Genomic DNA, 12629 nt, shown 5'->3' with positions numbered 1-12629 from the left:
TCTCCCTCTCCCACAGAGTCCAAAAGACTGTTCTATACATCTGTGTCTCTTTTGCTGTCTCATATACAGGGTTGTCATTACCATCTTTCTAAATTCCATATATATGTGTTAGTATACTGTATTGGTGTTTTTCTTTCTGGCTTACTCCACTCTGCATAATAGGCTCCAGTTTCATCCACCTCATGGTACATATACACAATGGAGTATTACTCAGCCATTAAAAAGAATACATTTGAATCTTAAATTTTTTAATATGATTCAGTTTATGGTTTAACACTATGAATGTATTGCTGAGTCACTCTCCAGAACACTACACACTGGTTTCTGCCTCCATCACATCATCCAGACTGCTCCTTTAGAAGTCAGTGAAACCTGGTTTGGCTGACCTCATTCAGCACATATCAAAGGTCTAGCCCACAGAAGGTGGTCTGTGGATACCAGGGTCACAGAGAGCAGGGGCTGGTCTAATAGCAGTTAGCTTTGCCATTTACCAGACTTTGATATGGGAAAATCACTGATCTCTTGAGTCTCAGTTTGAAGCATGGAGAACAATCACTATCTTGCCCACTTGAGTCATTTGCCTTCAAGTAGGATGATGGATCAGAACATATTATGTGTACCACAGGGCATGACATAAATATTAATAAAATTGCTATTGTTTTCCAGTAATTACTAGCTTAAACCAACTGTAAATCAGTTCTATTCTTCTTACAGATCAGAAAAATGGTTCAGGGAGCTTAAACCATTTGCCTTAGACCCCAGAGGTGCCGGCTTGCAGGCAGAGAGTAACCAGATACGAGCACAGCCTAACTCTTCTCCTGCCTTTACTCCTCCTTCCCTGTCTTTTCTCCTCCCTTCTTCTTCTTTGGCTCCCCATCGTCTCAACTCCCACCCCTGTCTCTTCACTTAATTACTTTTTAACACCAATAATCCTTGCTTGACCTCATCCTTAAAACTTTTATTCACTAAGGGACCATTTCCTAAACTTTCTGCTACAGGAATCTATTTAACAGTGCCCAGTGTGGTGCTGAGAGCCAAAGCCACTCCCTAAACTGATGACTGGAAACCAGAGACCCAGGGGATCTATCTGGCCCCTTACTCTCCTCATACACTGGAAGAGCAAGGAGTGATAAAGCAGCAGAGGGCTTGATTCACGAATGTGATTTGCTTTAAGATCCAGATGTGGTTTTGCTGGGGCGAGGAGGCATGAAAACAACATTCATTCAATAGACACTTAGCATTTACTAAATAAGAGCTGGCATTTATACCAGCACTTTGTCAAGTTCTACCCTCGTTTTCCTATCTGATTTGAACAACTACTCCATGAAACCCATTTTACCCAGGGTGGGGGGGAAAAAACTCAGAAATGCTCTGTAAATGTGTCCATGTCACAGAGCTGGAAGGTGGTGCCAATGTGCCTGGAGATTCTTAAGCCAAATCCTGCATTTTCTTTTTTTTTTTTTCCCCTGTTGTAACAAGCTACCAAATACTGAGAAAGTTAGCAAGGGGAGTAAAAAATTCAGGAGGGGATTTTTTAATTGTTCCTTCTGCCTAGGATGCTCTCACTACCACTATCCAATCTTTCTGGTGACCACCACACCTTAGAAGAACTCTGCTTCTTCTGAGAACTATCTCCTTCATCCAGGCTGAGTCCCCCCCTCCTTCCTCTGTGCTACCTCCTTAATGCTCCTGTTGTCTCTCCATGTCCCTTCTCCCCTCTCTTCCTGGAGGGTTTTTGTGTGAGTACAGGCCTTCTGCCTGGCTGGAAGCTGTGGATTCAATCATACATCACCCAGACCTCTCCCTTGTCTCCCACTCTGGCTCCTTTGGTCAGTTCTCTGAATTTCATGTAATCAACTGGAAATCAGCCAAAGGGCGGATGCCACTCTCCTTCGACCCGTCTCTTCCTAAAGCCCTGACTGCCTAGTTGGATCTATCCCAACCCAAGTTGCCAGATTTTGCTAGAGATATACGTATACAAAAATTTATTTATTGTTTAGGATCTGGGCACCCTGTTTTGGTTTTAGCCAAATCTGGCAACTATATATAATCCTGACTCTTCCCTTTCCAGGAGCCCAGGCAGTGGAAAGGATCAGGGGTGAGAGGTTGTGTAGGTGGGCCTCAGAAAGCTGTTCTTTTCCGAGTTCTTCTCTACGCTCTCTCTGAAGCCCTCACAGTGACTCAGTTTCCATCTATGGATAGTGGGAAGTTGAATCAGGTAGTCTCTGAGGATGTTCCGGACTCTAGTTCTGTGGCATAAGAGAGAGGTCCTCTATTTTCCATGCTCCTACCACCTTGCTCAGATGGTAATGGGGCAGTTATTTAATTATGGAACATAGTCCCACTAGATAGAAACTCCTAAAGAAGTTCATAGATTGGTTTGCATTCTCAGGCAATTTGGTACTGTAGGGGAAAAAAGACATTGACATCTGAGTTGAAGACCTGGCAACACTATTTGCTGCTGTGCTGTGCTCAGTCATGTCCAACTCTGTGACTCCATGGACTGTAGCCTGCCAGGCTCCTCTGTCCTTGGAATTTTCCAGGCAAGAATACTGCAGTGGGTTCCCATTATTTCTCCAATGAATCTTCCTGACCTAGGGATTAAACCCATGTCCCCTGCATTGGTAGGCAGATTCTTTACCACTGTGCCACCTGGGGAGCCCAGCAACACTATTTACAAGTTACTTAACCTGTGCAAGCCTCAGTTTCTACCTCTTTTTACAATGAGTGGATAGAGGTAACCTCCTAGAGCCCTCTCTGGCACATCAGTTCAGTTCAGTTCAGCCGCTCAGTCATGTCTGACTCTTTGCGACCCCATGAACTGCAGCACGCCAGCCCTCCCTGTCCATCACCAACTCCCAGAGTTTACCCAAACTCATGTCCATTGAGTCGGTGATGTCATCCAGCCATCTCATCCTCTGTCGTCCCCTTCTTCTCCTGCCCCCAATCCCTCCCAGCATCAGGGTCTTTTCCAATGAGTCAACTCTTTACATGAGGTGGCCAAAGTATTGGAGTTTCAGCTTTAGCATCCGTCCTTCCCATGAACACCCAGGACTGATCTCCTTTATGATGGACTGGTTGGACCTCCTTGCAGTCCAAGGGACTCTCAAGAGTCTTCTCCAACACCACAGTTCAAAAGCATCATTTCTTCGGTGCTCAGCTTTCTTCACAGTCCAACTCTCACATCCATACATGACCACTGGAAAAACCATAGCCTTGACTAGACGGACCTTTGTTGGCAAAGTAATGTCTCTACTTTTGAACACGCTATCTAGGTTGATCATAACTTTCCTTCCAAGGAGTAAGCGTCTTTTAATTTCATGGCTGCAGTCACCATCTGCAGTGATTTGGAGGCCAAAAATAATAAAGTCTGACACTGTTAGGAACACTTAATGTGCAGTAGCTATTATCACTGGGTTTGGATTTCCAAGCATGGCAAGCGTTCTGACCCAGAATTGGTACTCTTAAGTATTAGATGAAAAAAAAAAAAAATTGATAATTGGAGACTTAACCTTAAAGGTTCACTGGCCATTTGCACCAAGCGATGCCTGGAATCTTCTTCTTTGTAGAGAGGATTCCCATAGCCTGCATCTACTGGGCTTCATGAGAAGTTAATTGTCTTAGAGTCTATGAGCACTCAGCTCACGGGGATGAGTGTGGTCTGAGGCCGTCTTCCAGGCTTGGCCAATCAGCTCCGAGTAATGAATCTTCACAAAGGAAACTCCTCCCAACTGTCAGAAGCTGGCTCCAGTGTATAACTTGAGGCCCAGGATGCCTGGCCACCTCCCAGACAGTTGGGCACATCCAGTGCATTCTTGGCCACAGCACATAATATGTAGATGAGCAAATGGGAGGCATGGTTTATTCTTTGTGCCAACTGGAGGCTTGATGAAAGGATGTATTTACCCAGCTTTCTGATTAGAGTACCAATTGCAGAGGATAAAGATCTAATTCTGAGGGACCTGAGAGTCACAGCAAGTCCAAGGAACAGAGTGGAGGAAATTGAGAGATACCAGAAAGGCAGTGGAATTAATCCACTCAGAATAGAGCTGAAGCCCCTGGAAGGTACCATGTTGCTATTAATAACAATAGCAATAGCTAACATTTATTGAGCACTTAACCATAGGCTAGGCAGTGTGCTGAGTACTTGACATGCCTGGATTATGGATTATGAAATGTAATCATGATGACTGCTCTCTGAGGTATTTACCAATAGCAGGCCTCATATTGAGCTGGAATGACTGTGCTAAAACACTGAAATAATTCCAGTCCGGTGAGTAGATAGCTCCTGACCTCATCTCCCTGCGTGGGCCCCTACCCTTCTGGATGCCTCTGCCCCTCCCATGGGGAAGGAGAGCAGGGAGCCATCCTGAGGGATCTGTGCCATGCTGCATGGGTTCATGTGGATTTTTATACTGTTGAGGTATACTGAATAATGGCTCCCAAGGATATCTACGTCCTAATACCTGGAGTCTGTGGTTTACCTGATAAGTGTTAAAAGAGGCTTTGCCAGTGTGATTAATGACTGTCAGATGGGGAGATTTTCCTGGATTATCCCCATGTGCCCCAAGTGCAATCAGAAGTGTCTTTGGAAGAGCAGGCACACAGGGAGACTCGACACAGAAGGCTGATGAGATGTGATGATTGAAGCAGAGGGAGATGCTGCTCGCTTTGAAGACGGACAGAATGACCACCATCCAAGGAAGACAGCTCCAGAGCTGAAAAGGGACAGGGAATGAGTTCTTCCCTAGAACCTCTGGAGGGACAAACTTCTGGCCTCTAGAACTGTAAGCAAATAAATTTGAAGCCTCCTTGTTTGTGATAGTCTGTTAGCGCAGCCTTAGGGAACTAATACAATTGTCCTGACTAGTTCCTATCCAGCTGAAGAGACTGAAGTTTGATGGGGAAAGTGATTTGCCTCCAGTTGTTGGTCTGCCTTTGAATTTAAGCTGTTGACTCCAGAATCCATGTTCACAACCACTAAACCGGCTTCTGGAAACGCTGAAAGGAAACTGTCATTAAACCCATTTCAACATGAGATCAGTCACAGAGGCTTAGAGAGTCGCATGACTTTGTCTGAGATCAGAGTTTTGCCTAAAGGGCAGAGCTAGGATTCGGAGTGCTGGGGGATCTCGTTCTGATGACTTTTGCTTTACAAAGTCCTCCTGCCCTGTGGCCTGGGCTAAATGGTGGCTGCAACTAGGACGTTTGTGGGTATCTAGAATTCAGTCCTGGTCACCAGCTGCTGGCCTCAAGGGGCAGCAGTCTCCCCCTAGTGCTGGAGGCAGGGCTGCAGGTATTCATCTTGGCCAAGTGGAAGGGCTTAGGAATGTAGGTGGAGAACCGCCTACACCAGCCAGGAGGGCTGCCTCAGGGAGCTGTGAACGGGGAGAGGAAGTGGCCCTGACTCAGGCAAGCCACATGCCGCTGCTCTTGAAGAGCCCACTTTCTGGATTCAGCAGCATCCAGAAAGATCAGTGGAAGGACACTCCTTGGCTGGCAGGCAGGCTGAGGCACACACCACAGAAGGACCCATGGGGCGTCTGTTAGCCAGGACTTTCCTGGCCAGCTATGGTGAGTTTGTGCCAGTGCCTCTGTCAATCCTGGATTCTCTGAAAAGTTTCCTTGGGCCATCACTGTGAAGAGTTTCAGGTCTGGCCAAAGAAGGCACGCAGACACTCTATGGTCTGTGAGAAGCTGTGCAAGGCATAAAGTAGTACCTAGGGACCAAATGAATACTTACTTATCCCTGTATAACCCATTCCTCTTGGTAATTTTCTCCAAAATATAGCATCTTATGAGACAGTATAAGACAAGCACCAAAGGATGGAGAGACCAAATCCTGATAAGGAGGAGGGGGTGCTCCATCTCGTTGAGGCACCCAGGTATGTTCCCCAAGGATTTTAGACTGAGACTTGCAAAATGAATAAGACCTGTGATAGGCTGAATTGTGTCTACCAAAAAACTATGCTGAAGTCTTAATCCCAGGTACTGTGAATGTGACTTTTCTTGGTAATAGAGTCTTAAGAGTTGTGCATTTAAGTTGCTTTGGTCATGTCCAACTCTTTGCAACCCTATGGACTGTAGCCCACCAGGCTCTTCTGTCCACGGGATTCTCCAGGCAAGTATACTGGAGTGAGTTGTCGTGCCCTATTCTGGGGATCTTCTCGACCCAAGGATAGAACCTGTGTGTCTTATGTCTCCTGTGTTAGCAGGACGGTTCTTTACCAGTAGTGTCACCTGGAAAGCCCATTAACAGTTGTAACCAAGCTAAAATGAAGTCATTACGGTGGGCCCTTAATCCAGTATGTCTGGAGTCCTGATGAGAAGAAGAACACGCCATGTGAAGGCTCAAAGACATACAGATACACAGGAAAGACCACTTGAAAACCACAGCAGAGACTGCAGTGATGTAGCTACAAGCCAGGGAACACCAAGGATTGTGGGCCCCCACCGGAGATAGTGAGAAGCAAGGAAGGAGTCTGTTTCTTAGAGAAAGCAAAGTCCTTTGACTCCTTGATTGCAAGCTTTTGGGCTCCAGAACTGTGAGAGAATACATTTCTGTTGTTTTAAGTCACCCAGTTTGTTGTACCTTGTTCTAGCAGCCCTGGGAAACTAATACAGGATCAGAAGGTTCATGTCTTAAAGTAGCTTGTCCTTTTTCATGTCTCCTTTGGACCTGGTTTAAGACCTGTCACACAGGGTTTCTAAGGCTGAAAGTTGAGGTGTGGGAAGGCCCATATATGCAAAGGCCTAGTGGCTGAAAGCTTTGGATCATGTTAGAGGTTAAAATGGACTTGGCTACCCAGCCACCAGCCTTGGTGAATGAAACTGGATAGGCAGCCCAAGGCCAGGTTGTGACCGGACTGATTCCCAAGCCAAATGCAGTATTCTCAGCTTTGGACTAACTCTTTCTCAAAGGGAGTAAACCATGTGGATATCATGTGAATTACCAGAAAGACAAAACATGGAATTCAGCCTCTCCTTTCCCTACCCTTTATAGAGACACACTGGGGTTTTGGCTGAGAAAATTTCCTGCTTCCTTGTTCTAAAAAGTTGATAACTTCCTTCATTTGCACCTACATTTGGATCAAATTGAAAAGAAGATGCAAGAGTCAGCACAATGGATATCAAAAGATGTCTTTCAATCTTATAAACCTTTGTTTGGATGCATGGTTTAAGATGAGAGTCAAAGGCACCTGGCTCTGGAAGAGTTAAACCATAATAAAGCTGGAGTCTGCAGAGCAGACCCTCTGAACCATAATCACGGCATTGTTTTGGTTTGGGATAGAAGGGAGAAGTCGAGCAGATCCTTGGGATCAGGAGTTTTGATGAAGAGAACCACATGGAGCAAGAGCTGTCTGCCTAGTCAGGACTGTACCTCTTGAGGGGAGAGTCAGGGCAGGGCAAGAGGCCAGAGGGCTCAAGCAAGTTCAGAGGTGTGGAGAATGAGTTTTCCATCCCTTGAAACTTTGATACTATGCCTGTGTGTGTCTATATGACACCATCCTGGAAGGAGGCTTCCAATGGAAGATGGGGGAAGGAAAGAGGAACAGCCTTCAGATCCACACCAAGATAGTAAAGACTGTGGAACACTGAGGAGGAGCCAGATAAGAGGAAATACCAGATTAGTATCAGAAGACATGGGAAGGGGACTCAAACCTGGGCCCTGTAACAACCTAGAGCAGTGGGATGGGGAGGGAGGTGGAAGGGAGGTTCAAGAAGGAGGGGACATAAATATACCTATAGCTGATTCATGTTGATGTTTGGTAGAACCCAACACAATACTGCAAAGCAATTATCCTTCAATTAAAAATAAATATATTAAAACACACAGAAAAAATAAAACGGGATATTTTTGGCTTTTCTATAAATTTGTTGACTGTTTTGCAAACTCCTTTTCTTTGGAGGCCTCAGTTTTTCAGTTGGACCAAAAAAAAGTGCATGCATATGTGTATCATTTATTATCATTTGTATGGCATATATAATTTGTATGATATATATCATATGTATGGCAGTGGTGATGGTTTAGTCACTAAGTCATGTCTGACTCTTGTGACCCCTTGGACTGGAGCCTGCCAGGCTCCTCTGGAATTTCCCAGGCAAGAATACTGGAGTAGTTTACCATTTCCTTCTCTGGGGGATCTTCCCAACCCAGGGATCGAACCCAGATCTTCTCCATTACAGGCAGATTCTTTATCAACTGAGCCACCAGGGAAGCCCTGTCGTATGCATATGTGTGTGTGTATGTTTGTGTATGTCATATATATTCTTCTAAACCCAGAGCAAGGTCATGATCTTGGGGCCAGGGGCCTGAGTCAAATGCCTCTGAGAGAAACTGTAGAGACAGTTACTTAACTGAACTTAATAGAACAAATGTCCTCCAATGAGCCTTTGCCTAAAGGCAAACACAGTAAGCTGGCCCCTCACTGCAGGCTCCTGGGCACTTCAAGGAGAAGTTTGTTTTTCACCCTGACATTTGCCACCCCTTTGAGGTGGCATGAGAACAATGCTGGGCTGGTCTATAGAAAAAATGATTAGATTCCCACAGGCCGCTCAGGATGGGGCCATTCTAAGGTGAAATGATGGTGTCCCTAGAGATGGGAGGCAGAGGAGGAATTCCCCCAGCCTGTAGCCCTACTCTATCTTGGTGGAAGAGGGGGAAGGAAGCAGGGAGCCGGGCCTCTGGGTAAGAGGTGCGCTTCCCCCAGGCCCCTGGCTCCTCATGCCTTGACTGCTCCCAGCTGACCTCTGTGGGCTTCCCAGAACTCCATCAGTGCACAGCTCTTCTCTGCATAGGCTCTCCTCTACTGCCTAACCACCTCCTACGTCATGCTGCAGATCCCCAGGTCTGTGTCCCATGCTTGGCCATCCTATCGCTTGGGTGACATCTCCACCTAGATGTCCCAGTGCGTGCACGAGTGCTAAGTCGCTTCTGCTGCTGCTGCTGCTAAGTCGCTTCAGTTGTGTCCGACTCTATGCGAACCCATAGACGGCAGCCCACCAGACTCTCTCGTCCCTGGGATTCTCCAGGCAAGAACACTGGAGTGGGTTGCCATTTCCTTCTCCAATGCAGGAAAGTGAAAAGTGAAAGTGAAGCCGCTCAGTCGTATCTGACTCTTAGCGACCCCATGGATTGCAGCCTACCAGGCTCCTCTGCCCATGGGATTTTCCAGGCAAGAGTACTGGAGTGAGGTGCCATTGCCTTCTCCATAAGTCGCTTCAGTTGTGTCCAGTTCTTTGAGACCTTATGGACTGTAGCGCACCAGACTCCTCTGTCTTTTGAATTCTCCAGACAAGAATACTGGAGTGGGTGGCTATGCCCTCCTCCAGGGGATCTTCCTGACCCAAGGATTGAATCCATGTCTCTTATGTCTCCTGCATTGGTACTCAGATTCTTTACCATTAACGCCACCTGGGAAGCCCTAGATGTCCCAGAGGATCCTCAAAGTGAACATGTTGAAAATCAAAGTCAGCATCCTTGTCTTCAAACCAATTTTCCTTTCTCTGTGAATAATGCAACCTCTATTTGGTCACCCAAGAGAGAAACAGGACGTCATTCTAAGCATCCTGTCCCCCACAGAACACCGAGTCCTGACCATTCTACTCCTCTGACATCCCCTGGATCTGCCTGTCCTCTCCATCCTCACTCTGCTGGCTCTTGGCAGACTCCTAGCTGGTCTCCTTGCCTCTGAACTCATTTTCTCCTCTCTCCTCCTATAGACCAGGAATCGGCATTTTTTTTTTTGGTCTATAAAGGGCCAGGTGGTGGACACTTTTGGCTTTGTGGGCCCAAAGGTCTTCAGCGCAACTACTTAACACTGTCATTGCTGTGTGAAAGCAATACAAATAATACACAAAAGATGAGTGTGGCTGTGTTCCAGACAAGCACCACTTACTTACGAAGACAGGTGGAAGGCCAGATTTGTCCCACAGTCATAATTTGCTGGCCCTGGCTCTACACTGGGATGAAAATGATCTTTCTAAAAGTCAAGTTCAACTGTATTTGCTGTCTTGCTTAAAGGCCTTCACTGTCTTCCTGTCAGCTCCAAGCTCTTCCCAAAGCCCAGTAGATATGGCCCCTTGCCAGCTCTCGCACTGGAGACTGCACCATGCCCCCTGCAGAATTTGTAGCATGATATATCTTGTATGCTAAACCACTCCCTGATGGCTCAAGTGGTGGAATCTGCCTGCCATGCAGGAGACACAGAACACAGGAGTGTGATCCCTGAGTCGAGAAGGAGGAAACAGCAACCTATTCCAGTATTCTTGCCTGGAAAGTCCCATGGACAGAGGGACCTGGCAGATTCTAGTCCTTGAGGCCACAAAGAGTCGGACGTGACTGAGTGTGCATGCACCATATATATCTTGTTCGCAATTCCCAGAACCCATGGTTCTGTTTGTCAGTGCCGTGCCTTTGCATACCTGTCCCCTGGGCCTAGAAGGCATTTCCCTTCCTACCAGCAAGTTTCTGGGGATGCTGTTCATCTTTGTAGACTCAACTCAGGTACCCTCCTTTCTTGTCTTCATTCACTGGTTCCTTCATATGTGTATTCATTTAACATTTATTTATGAACCACTTGGTGAGCAGTTACCATGCCCCGGGAAAGCCTCAGGGCATAATAAAATAGGGGTGGAGCCTGAGAACTATTTGGCATGGACTTCATGTCAGTAAACTGAAGCATGAGGCATTTTCTTCAAATGAGAATACTTACAGGATTAAAAGAAGTCACTTATACAATTTTAAATTTGTGTCCCATAACTGGAACATGTTGTCCAAGGTACACTATAACTCAGTTTTTAAAAAATACTTGAGTTATTCTGTGACTAACAGAATAACAGCATTCTGTTTATAGAATGTTCATTTATTACACACAAACATTTTAAAAGCAGCATAAATTTTGTAATCTCTTTCTGGCATTGCTTCCTCTTAAATTTTATTAGAAGGATAAAATAAATGAATACGGGCCTCTCTGGAGTTCTAAAATGCTATGGGACCATGGCGTCCCAAGGGGGCAGCGGAGGGAGGTATCTTGAGCTGCTTTCCTCATCTCTAACACCTCCCCATCAAAGCCATGCCAGACATACTTGCAACATAGGGCTTGTTTGAAAATAGAGCTTTAATTCTATTCCTCTTCCACACAGGTTGCCATCTCCATCAGTTCCTGGGTAGAAGTTCTGCAGGCGTCGCTGACCAGAGCTGAGCACTGTTCTAGATGCTGAACATACTGTGGTGTCCCAGAGAGACACAAGGTGTCCCTGCTCCCAGAGCTTTCATTACCATGTAAGTCACAAGTAAATAGACAAGATGGTGTGAGCTCTTAATGATGAAAGAAATTATACAGGTGATGTGATGTAGAGGGATGGATGGGAGTGGAAGAGAGATCAGACAGAGCTACCAAGCAGTTCCATCGGCCACAGGGAGAGCTCCTGAGTTGTGCAGTCAGAGACCGTGCTCCCGCTAACCTTGACTAGCTTTGTAATTCAGCCTGATGCTTTCCATCTTTTTGTTTGATTGCTCCTCTGTCTCTCCCTGTTGACGCGGAGCTCTTCATCAGCAGATACCACACCGAGTGCTCCTACATTCTTTGTTCCAGGAACTGTTTTGTTAGACTTTGCTGTACATCTACTTGCTGCCTGCATTGTTGCCACTAACTGCAGTAAGTGATGTAGGAAGACCAAGGAGGCATCAGGGGAAACCTTGAAGTTCAGTTCTGTGGCAAGCCAACGAAAGGCCTACTTCAAAGGCCGATGACTGGAGAAAGGTGGTAATGAATGTGCCTTAAATTTACCTTAGAAATTAAGAGCAGACATCTTCTAAACAGGTGCCATGGGGTCTCACCAATCATCTAGACATCTGAAAAATAGTCAAAGATGAACACACACAAAATGCGGCTGAGTTTAGCTGATTATGGTGACACGGCTAAATAAAAATAGTCACTCTAAAGCCCGGTCCTTTGGTAAAGACGAAGTACTCTCAGTTCAGATAGGAGAAAATCCTAGATTTTAAACCCTACTTTTCAAACAAAAATAATTTTTTGACATATTCTTTATTTCCCAAGCATGAAATGAATACTCACTCACTAGAGAACATTGGAAAAAACAGAAAATTGCATGAAGTGCTCATTATAGTCTCTGATTAGTACGAGTCTTATGCTCACAACAGTTAGGAATAGGTGGGGAAATAACATCTATTCCTCTTTTTTAATTGAAGCAAAACACACACAGCCATTAAAAAGAATACATTTGAATCAGTTCTAATGAGGTGGATGAAACTGGAGCCTATTATACAGAGTGAAGTAAGCCAGAAAGAAAAACACCAATACAGTATACTAACGCATATATATGGAATTTAGAAAGATGATAACAATAACCCTGTATACGAGACAGCAAAAGAGACACTGATGTATAGAACAGTCTTTTGAACTCTGTGGGAGAGGGAGAGGGTGGGATGATTTGGGAGAATGGCATTGAAATATGTATAATATCATATATGAAACGAGTCACCAGTCCAGGTTTGATGTATGATACTGGATGCTTGGGGCTGGTGCACTGGGACAACCCAGAGGGATGGTATGGGGAGGGAGGAGGCAGAAGGGTTCGGGATGGGGAACACATGTATACCTGTG

General features: G+C 45.6%; 1 long non-coding RNA gene across 1 annotated transcript in view; it reads left to right on the top strand.

The window, feature by feature from the left end:
* Window positions 1-12216, top strand: part of LOC147367752 (uncharacterized) — a 604096-nt gene extending 591880 nt beyond the window's left edge. Inside the window, exons 7-8 of the long non-coding RNA XR_015132067.1 lie at window positions 11146-11284; window positions 11598-12216. This is a non-coding gene — a long non-coding RNA (uncharacterized LOC147367752). The remainder of the gene's footprint in view (window positions 1-11145; window positions 11285-11597) is intronic.
* Window positions 12217-12629: the final 413 nt, after the last annotated feature.

The sequence above is a fragment of the Bos grunniens genome, chromosome 8, assembly GCF_055505025.1.
Source record: "Bos grunniens cultivar Pamir isolate PY7600 chromosome 8, Bosgru_T2T1.0, whole genome shotgun sequence".
Lineage (NCBI taxonomy): Eukaryota > Metazoa > Chordata > Mammalia > Artiodactyla > Bovidae > Bos > Bos grunniens.
This window is presented reverse-complemented; position numbering and strand designations above follow the sequence as displayed.